A 10,000-nucleotide genomic window follows, 5' to 3' on the forward strand; every position below is an offset into this window, starting at 1 on the left:
AGCACTGAAAAAATCATGAGAAAATATGTAGATTTTGTAGTCAGATAATATACAGTGCTGTTAAATGTCTTGTCAACTTCATGAACTTATTGTTCCTCACAAGCACTCGTAATATGAACCCTGTGTAAAGACTGTGACTTCAGTCTGATGGAGCTGCTGTGAGTGTCAGTGAGGGATGATTGTTTTAAAGCGTCTCTGATGAGTTAATGTGAGAGAGTTGAATTGTGAATTTATTCCTGTTCTCAGGAAGTCTTCTCTCAGATGTTCTCAGAAGTGAAGTCAAAGAGGAAAGGATCTGGAGAACTGAAGAGATTTTACTGTAAGAAACATTGTGAGGGAGAGAACAGATTGTAAACACATTATTGAGAGAGAGTCCAGACTTTTCCAGAGAGAAACTAGAGCTGACTTCCTGTAATCAGACACTCTCCTCCTCTGCACTTCCTGTCACTGTGGAATGGTGAGCTGTGATTGGCTGGAGCGGTTCACTCTCGACCAGCAGCTGAATCGCTCTCTCTCTCTCTCTCTCTCTCTCTCTCTCTCTCTCTCTTTCAAAATGATGCATTAACAGAAAATGAAACTGTAATATCTATAAAGTCTTAGAGTCATCATTGTGTAGTTTGATTAAAAATGTGATTGTAATTTGAGACTTAACAAATATGATTTGTCATCACACCCCCAGTGATTTTATAATTCTGCATTTTAACCTGTAAATGTTTAAAGTCTGTTTTGAATGTTATTTTTAACACATTCAGTCTTAAAAGAGCTCAGTGTGAAAATACAGCAAATTCTGTTTTGACTTTTGTGTCGCTTGCAGGTTGCAATTTTGTGTGGCGTTTCCCAGAGTTCTTCACTCAAATAAGAGGTGTGTGTGTGTGTGTGTGTGTGTGTGTGTTTAGTTTAATTGCAGAGAGTGACTTGAGTTGTTTGTGGTTTGTTCACAAGAAAGTGACAAGAATAAACAGATCTGATTTAAAAATACACTCTTTCTTAAAGGAATATTCTGTGTTCAATACAATTCATCTCAAAGTTAACTGAACCCGGAATATTCCTTTAACAAAGAGTGTGTTTTTTAATCCTATTTATTCCTGTTTCACTTTCTTCTAGTATTTCATGTAATTGTAGAAATGAAATTGATTTGAGCAGATGTGAGGTGTAACTGTGACAGTATCAGTTCCTCTCAGCTGTTCATGAGAAAACACAAACCTTCAATCACAACTGAGAACTGTTACCATGGTGACGGCCCTGTCAATCACTCAAGTCTGCTGTGATAATCAGTGATTATTGAGAAGATGAGATGAGTGATTAATGAATTGATTTACACACACTGCAGGAAGTGTGATAGTGGCAGTCAGATTATATACAGTTGTCTGTCTGTCTGTCTGTCTGTCTGTCTGTCTGTCTGTCTGTCTGTGTGTTTGTGATTTATGTAAACAGACTCGTGACATGTCGTCTGTGTGTGTGAGACGTTTCATCTGCTGTTAGCAGAATTTGCCTTCAGTTGAATGTGTGTAAATGTGTCTGTGTGAGTCTGACACAAACACCAGCTGAAACACAACATTACACATTATACAACATTACACAACACAACCCTAATGACCGAAAAATATCATTAACATTTAAAACACAAGAAGAGCTTCAGCAACATCTCTATTTTATCAATCATTCACTCACAGTTGACAAAACTTTACTAGATAGAACTGCTATTTTCCCTCTGATACTTTTATCTTTTAATTCTCATAAAATCAGTTTAAAATTATAATTTTAATGTTACATTTTTAAAATGCTTAATTCCTTTTAAAAGAAAACTTTTTGCATTTAAAAAAATAATAATTGGGGTCATTGACAGATAAGGTTGTCCGAGGTGATAAAAATGAGAAATTTCTAAAAATCTACTTTAAAACACACGTGTCAACTTTGTAGACATGTAACTTTTAAGTTCATGTTGTTTTTACATTTAAAAAAAACAAACTTTTATAGCATTTTCTACAAAAAACTTTTTTAATGACTTTAAGAATGTCATGTGGTGTAACCATCAAGTAAAAGGTATTAAAATAGTTTAATCGCACATTGAATACATGAGTGTTCGCAACTTAAAGGTGCTGTAAGTGATTTTAGCCGTTCTAGAATGACCACAAGCTGTCAAACCGAGCCACTGAATTAGCCACGCCCCCTCTTTCCAAAATCCTGCCCTCCAAAGATACTAAATGAGCTTTATTGACCAACATCCAGCAGAATCGATTGTTAAAAACAACAGCAGCAAAACAGCGCCCTCAACTGACAACTGTTATGAACAACATGGCATAAAAATGGCATTAAGTGTGTGTGTGTGTGTTTGTGTCTGTCTGTGTCTCTGTGTGTGTGAGTCTCTCTGTCTGTGTGTGTCTCTGTCTGTGTTTGTGTGTCTCTCTGTGTGTGTGTGTGTGTTTGTGTCTGTCTGTGTCTCTGTGTGTGTGAGTCTCTCTGTCTGTGTGTGTCTCTGTCTGTGTGTGTGTGTGTGTTTGTGTCTGTCTGTGTCTCTGTGTGTGTGAGTCTTTCTGTCTGTGTGTGTCTCTGTCTGTGTTTGTGTGTCTCTCTGTGTGTGTGTGTGGTTGTGTCTGTCTGTGTCTCTGTGTGTGTGTGTGTGTGGTTGTGTCTGTCTGTGTCTCTGTGTGTGTGAGTCTCTCTGTCTGTGTGTGTCTCTGTCTGTGTGTGTGTGTCTCTCTGTGAGTGTGTGTTTGTGTGTGTGTGTCTCTGTCTGTGTGTGTGTCTCTGTGTGTGTGAGTCTCTGTGAGTGTGTGTTTGTGTGTGTGAGTGTTTGTGTGTGTGTCTCTGTCTGTGTGTGTGTCTCTGTGTGTGTGAGTGTGTGTGAGTGTGTGTCTCTGTATGTGTGTGTGTGAGTGTGTGTGTGTGTGTGTGTGTGTGTGTGTGTGTGAGTGTGTGTGTGTGTGTCTCTGTCTGTGTGTGTGTCTCTCTCTGTGTGTGTGTGAGTGTGTGTCTCTGTGTGTGTGAGTCTCTGTGAGTGTGTGTTTGTGTGTGTGAGTGTGTGTGTGTGTGAGTGTGTGTGTGTCTCTGTGTGTGTGTGTGTGTGAGTGTGTGTGAGTGTGTGTGTGTGTGTGAGTGTGTGTGTGTCTCTGTCTGTGTGTGTCTCTGTCTGTGTGTGTGTCTCTGTCTGTGTGTGTGTGTGAGTGTGTGTGTGTGTGTGTGTGTGTGTGAGTGTGTGTGTGTCTCTGTCTGTGTGTGTGTGTCTCTCTGTGTGTGTGTGAGTGTGTGTCTCTGTGTGTGTGAGTCTCTCTGTCTGTGTGTGTCTCTCTGTGAGTGTGTGTTTGTGAGTGTGTGTCTCTGTCTGTGTGTGTGTGTGAGTGTGTGTCTCTGTCTGTGTGTGTGTGTGTGAGTGTGTGTGAGTGTGTGTCTCTGTGTGTGTGAGTCTCTGTGAGTGTGTGTTTGTGTGTGTGAGTGTGTGTGAGTGTGTGTGTGTCTCTGTCTGTGTGTGTGTCTCTGTGTGTGTGTGTGTGTGTGAGTGTGTGTGAGTGTGTGTCTCTGTCTGTGTGTGTGTGTGAGTGTGTGTGTGTGTGTGTGAGTGTGTGTGTGTCTCTGTCTGTGTGTGTGTCTCTCTGTGTGTGTGTGTGAGTGTGTGTCTCTGTGTGTGTGAGTCTCTCTGTCTGTGTGTGTGTCTCTCTGTGTGTGTGTGTCTCTCTGTGAGTGTGTGTTTGTGAGTGTGTGTCTCTGTCTGTGTGTGTGTGTGAGTGTGTGTGTGTGTGTGTGTGTGTGTGTGTGTGAGTGTGTGTGTGTCTCTGTCTGTGTGTGTGTCTCTCTGTGTGTGTGTGTCTCTCTGTGTGTGTGTCTCTCTGTGAGTGTGTGTTTGTGTGTGTGAGTGTGTGTCTCTGTCTGTGTGTGTGAGTCTCTGTCTGTGTGTGTGTCTCTCTGTGTGTGTGTGTGAGTGTGTGTTTGTGTCTGTCTGTGTCTCTGTGTTTGTCTCTCTCTGTCTGTCTGTGTGTGTGTCTCTCTGTGTGTGCGTGTGTGTGGGAGAGTGTGTGTGAGTGTGTGTTTGTGTGTGTGTGTGTGTGTGTATATATGTGTGTGTGTGGGCAGGTTTAAGTGGTTTATGAGGACTTTTTTTAGGTTATAAACTGGTAATTACAAGGGTATTATGCTATAAATGTGGTTTATGAGGACATTTCTAGTGTCCCCATAATTCAAATCACTTAAAAAACATATTAAATGATGTTTTATTGAAAATGTAAAAATGCAGAAAGTTTTTTGTGAGGGTTAGGTTTAGGGGTAGGGTTAGGGTTAGGGGATAGAATCTATAGTTTATACAGTATAAAAATCATTATGTCTATGGAGAGTCCTCATAATGATAGCTGCACCAACGTGTGTGTGTGTGTGTGTGTGTGTGTGTGTGTGAGTGTGTGTGTGTGTGTGTGTGTGTGGTTTAGGGATAGGGTTAGGGTTAGGGGATAGAATCTATAGTTTGTACAGTATAAAAATCATTATGTCTATGGAGAGTCCTCATAATGATAGCTGCACCAACATGTGTGTGTGTGTGTGTGTGTGTGTGTGTGTGTGTGTGTGTGTGTGTGTGTGTGTGTGAGTGTGTGAATGTGTGTGTGTGTGTGTGTGTGTGTGTGTGTGCTGACAGCTGACTCCAGATCAGAGGAAACACTCTCTCTCTGTCTGTTTGTCCATCACTCGTGGTGTTGTTGTTGTTTGTTTCTCTCACTCATCCTGTTCACTCTTTCCTGTCATCCCTCTTTCAACTCTCTTTCTGTCACATTTTCAACAGCACACAGATAATTAATTAAAATAGTTCATTTTTATTAAGTTGAACTATTTGCGGATGCTTGTCAGTATTGAATGAAATATATATTTAAAATGTGCTTTTCTCACTCTGTGATACTGTGATCCATGATGTGATGTTGCCTGAGAATTTAGCCAAAAGTAGGTGGCTTAGAAGGTAGTATAATGTTGCTGATGTCAAGAGTCTAAGATGCCTTTCACTACGTTTTGGAAGAGAGGAGGACAGTGTAAAACAAACCCATAAATATTAGTGTGCAGATGTTTAATTCTCATGTTCTTTATTTATCTCAGAATGAGAATGTTCTTATCAGCTGAAAGGCTTTTAACACGTTCACGTGGGTGCTTTTTATTGATCGAAAGTGACTTATTGATCACTGATGGGTTTCACTGTATTACACTGGTCCATTACAGCAAACAACAACAAACTGAATATTGAATATTCTGGGCAGTAAAAGTGTAGTACCTTCACACACACACACACACACACACACACACACACACTACACACACACTCACTACACACAGAAACATACAGACAGACACACACACACACACACACACACACACACACACACACAGACAGACATACACACTACACACACACTCACTACACACAGACACACACTCTCACACTCACACACACACACAGACAGACAGACACACACACACACACACACACACAGACACACACTCTCACACTCACACACACACACACACACACACAGACAGACAGACGCACACACACACACACACAGACACACACACACAGACAGACAGACGCGCACACACAGACACACACACACTCACACATACACACACACACACACAGACACACACACTCACACATACACTCACACACACACTACACACAGACACATACACACACTACAAACACTCACACACACACACACACACACACACACACAAACACTCTCTCTCACACACACACACACACACACATCACACACACTGCACATGATCAGACAGTTATGTCTAGTTCTAATGTGTCTGTGTTAAAACAGAACGGATTAAATACAAATGCAGCATGTTAGAGGGGCACACCATGTGTATGACTGGAATTTGAGCCACTACAGATTCCATGTGCCCCTCCTGCACAGGTCAAAGGTCATCTGTGCTTACTCTGTGCCTGTCTCTGTTTGCTGAGAGAGACGTGATTTATACTAGAGTGAACTTCTTTTAGGGATTTCACACTAGAATTCAGTTCATTTGGTTGGTGTGAATGTGGTTTTTCTTACTCTTGTTGTGTAACTTACACACTATCTGCTTGGTAAGTGTTTGAGGTTCATTTTTGTTGTTTTCCAGAGGACTCATTACCTAGTTACAGTGATAAACAATTGCTGCTAGTACTCACAGTGTTAATAACATTGATGACCCAAGTGGACCAAACCTTCTGTATCCAGCGCTCTCATCTTTACGGGCGGTCAGGAACTGGCTGGTTAGCATCACCCCATCAGCCACTGCTACACCATTATGATGGCTAAAAGCATGTTTATCTGTACAGTGCAACAGTGCACACCTACTTTTCAGCGCTCTTGGTTCCGGAAGTATTTTTCCCATTCATTTTTTCCATAGGGATTTTATAAAATCCTTCATAAAACAGTTGTAAACCATGAATCAAACCAACCAGCTCTGAGGAGAATCACAACATTACAAACTTTGATTTTAAAGCAAAACATTATTTGAAAATTGGACATAAAGACAAATATATAAGACTGTGTACTTAAAGGGACAGTTCACCCAAAAATGAAAATTCTCTCATCATTTACTCACCCTCATGCCATTCCAGATGTGTATGACTTTCTTTCTTCTGCAGAACACAAATTAAGATTTTTTAATATAAGAATATTTCAGCTCTGTAGGTCCATACAATGCAAGTGAATGGTGACCAGAACTTTGAAGCTCCAAAAAGCACATAGATGCAGCATAAAAGTAATCCACAAGACTCCAGTGGTTTAATCCATGTCTTCAGAAGTGATATGATAGGTGTGGGTGAAAAACAGATAAATATTTAAGTTCTTTTTTACTATAAATCTCCACCTTTGATTAGTCCCAACCAGTAGGTGGTGATATGCACGAAGAATTCAAATCGCCAAAAACAAAAGAAGAAGAATGTTAAAGTGAAGGTAGATTTATAGTAAAAATGTATACAAGATGTAAACATTATGCATGTAAAATCACTTATTAACATTTTCTGTATAAAGTTATATTCAATATTACAACTAAACCCTGTAATCTTCCATTTAACTTTACACAGAAAAGGTTATTAAGCGATTTTATAACACTTAAATAAATGTGATACAACTGACCATTGAACTGCAGGTATTACAGACCTCTGTGATCTCTGATGAGGGTTTGTGAGCAGATCTCTGTATTAACACTCATCTTATTTCTTCAGCTGTGTGACAGAAACACGTCACATACTGCAGTGTGAAGGCCTCGTTGATGACAGAAGATCTGAGGTCAGCGAGTGAAGAATGTGTGCCATCCAAACAAACACATGCCATCTCTGCCTGTGAGTGAGGTCACTAGTCTGCTCTTGTGAAAATAACTTCAGACCAGTCTACATTTACAAACAGCAACTCCATATGAGATTAGGAAAAGCTGTTAGTAAAATAAAGCTCCAGATTTAAGAGAGGTTTTACTACAAACTTCACAGAGATTCACTGAGACATTCAGATCAATGAAATTAACTCAGACTATTTACACGGGCTTTATATCAGTCCTTTAAACCAACGGCAATGTTGTTTATTTGAGTTTATAGTCAGAGTTTGGTCAAATTAGTAGCAGGAACTAGTTATCATATTTAATAATGGGTCTATAAATCGTGACTTTTTTTAGTTAGAATGAAAATAGAGAAAATGTTGGTGTTAAATTAATCTAATTTACAGGTAGGATCAAAATAATACAAACCTTAAGTTGACGTTTATTTAGCTATAGATACTCACTGTAGATCTGCTTTAACAGGGCTGCACGATTATGACAAAAATAAAATCATGTTTAGGGTCAATGATGCTTATTTTTTCTCCAGATCTACTGAATTATTCAAAAATACATTACAAATGCAATTCACACAAAACAATTACTTAAAAAGCACCTGTACTACTGTATGATGAACACATTTTCCATTTCTGAGTTCAAAGTCATTTTGATATTTATTCTAGGACTTCACGTAAACATATGTGGACATTACGCTTTGGCTTCACTATAGGCTATGGATAATTTCATTTCATTTAAACCGACTGATCTCAGTTCAGGAGACTCTGTGCTGTCAGTAAAGGGTTAAACTTTCAATGTGCGGAGTCATGTGACCAAACAACATGGAGTTTGTGTTTGGGAGAAACGGTAACATAACTACATCTGGTAAGAAACCTCATTAAGTTTTTACACTGAAACCTGTTTGAGTCAAAAGATTAGAGTCTCTAGTTTCATCCGGTATAAAATGTGAACGATTTTTCACGAAATGGCACACTGTTAAACACAATGACCACGTACGTGGACTATAGGCTAATTTTCAGTTAAAATATCTGATATTTACTGTCTGTGGATTATCACACTGAGAATAAATGAGTTCATCCATAAGCTGATAAATGTGTCTTTCAGAGGCTTTATATGGAGTTAGGATGAAAATAAGGTGCATTTCAAACTGTTCTGAGATCAGTGCAGACAGACAGCACACTGGAGGTTAAGTCATTCACTAAATAGGGAGCAAGGGAGCATCCTATATCTCTCTATGCAGTTAAGTGCATTCACTCCTAAAATCTGATCAAAAGTTCAGTTTCAGGCTGCAGATGATGTTTGGATCACTCAACATGTTTGACAGACATGTGACAATGATAATCAGTACATAGATTCAGAATTTATAATGTATCATTTTATTTTAACATGATTGACAGTGATTGGATGATGCTGGACATTACTTTGAATCTGAATTAATTATGATAATTTCTGATGTAATGTCTGTAACATCTCATAAACATGAATAATCAACACTCCTGGAAACATCATAAACTATTTGATGAAATAAATCTGACTTTCTATAGCTTAGTGTTATTTAAAATTTCACAACTTAGTCCCGCTGTCCACATATGAGGACATACTATTTGGTTTAAAAATGTATTTATTTTTGCTTGTTTAGATGGTGCTACTAGTTCCAAATCAAAAAGGGGAATGGGAAATACACACAGCAGACATGCTCGGGTCTCAGGAGGTTAAAGTAAAAAATGTCATGTGGTGTAACTGTCTCAGTAAAAGCTAAAAGAAATGTTGGCATAAGTAGTCCAGATTAATCTTTTATTATTCTTTCTTTTTTCTTTTTCTAAATAAGCAATAAAATAATTGCTTTTTTATTATTATTAATATTTGAAAAACCAAATCACTGTCATGGGGTGTAACCAACATGCAGACAAATAACATAAAATATTTTCTGACTGAGTGTGAAGTTAAAACATCTCTCTGATATTTTATTTTTGTTATTAACAATTTAATTGATTCCAAAAATAAAACACAAACACAACATAAAAAATGGAATCAATTATTCACATTCATTATTATTCACTTCAGATTTAGACCAATTAACTCTGTATCCTGAGAACTTGGAAAATGAATTAATAATTCTATGGAGGCAAGGCAAAGATCTAGTAGGTTCAGAGACAAATAATAAAATATAATCTGTGTAAAGCAGAAGCTTATGTGCCACACCTCCCTTCATCACCCCTGGAAAATCATCTTCCTTTCTTATCGCGGCTGCTAATGGTTCCAGGGCAAGACAGAACAATAAAGGGGAAAGAGGGCAACCCTGCCGAGTGCCCCTATCCAGAGTAAAATAATCTGAAATTAATCCATTTGATGTCATTTGGTGTAACCATGAGAGAACTTCTTGATATCCTTATCTCAAAAATGTATGATATTTGTAAGAAATATATCTTATTTTTTATCTGAAAAAATGTGTTTAAAAATTGTTTTATGTACTCTCATGTATTTAATGTGCAAGGAAAGTATTTTTACTTTTACCTGATGGTTACACCACATGACATTTTTGAAGTCATTAAAAACATTTGTTAGGGCACATGGGCACAAAGATTACATTTCTAAGAACTTCGCATGCATTTAAACTCGATTTGTAAAAGATTTCACATTTTTATCACCTCAGACAACCATATTAGTCAATGACCCAATTGTCAAATTTCTGAATTAATTTATTGCT

General features: G+C 38.3%; 1 protein-coding gene across 2 annotated transcripts in view; it reads left to right on the forward strand.

Moving 5' to 3' along the window:
* lhfpl2a (LHFPL tetraspan subfamily member 2a) overlaps positions 1 to 10,000 on the forward strand; it is a 145,901-nt gene that overhangs the window by 89,170 nt on the left and 46,731 nt on the right. The window contains exons 1-2 of one of the 2 annotated variants that reach the window (XM_051677684.1): positions 5,614 to 6,920; positions 7,193 to 7,309. The gene's annotated coding sequence lies outside the window, so the exon portion shown is untranslated. Of the gene's footprint in view, positions 1 to 5,613; positions 7,310 to 10,000 lie in introns of those variants that run through there. The other variant, XM_051677683.1, reaches the window with a different exon arrangement.

This window comes from Myxocyprinus asiaticus, chromosome 38 (assembly GCF_019703515.2).
Source record: "Myxocyprinus asiaticus isolate MX2 ecotype Aquarium Trade chromosome 38, UBuf_Myxa_2, whole genome shotgun sequence".
Taxonomy (NCBI): domain Eukaryota; kingdom Metazoa; phylum Chordata; class Actinopteri; order Cypriniformes; family Catostomidae; genus Myxocyprinus; species Myxocyprinus asiaticus.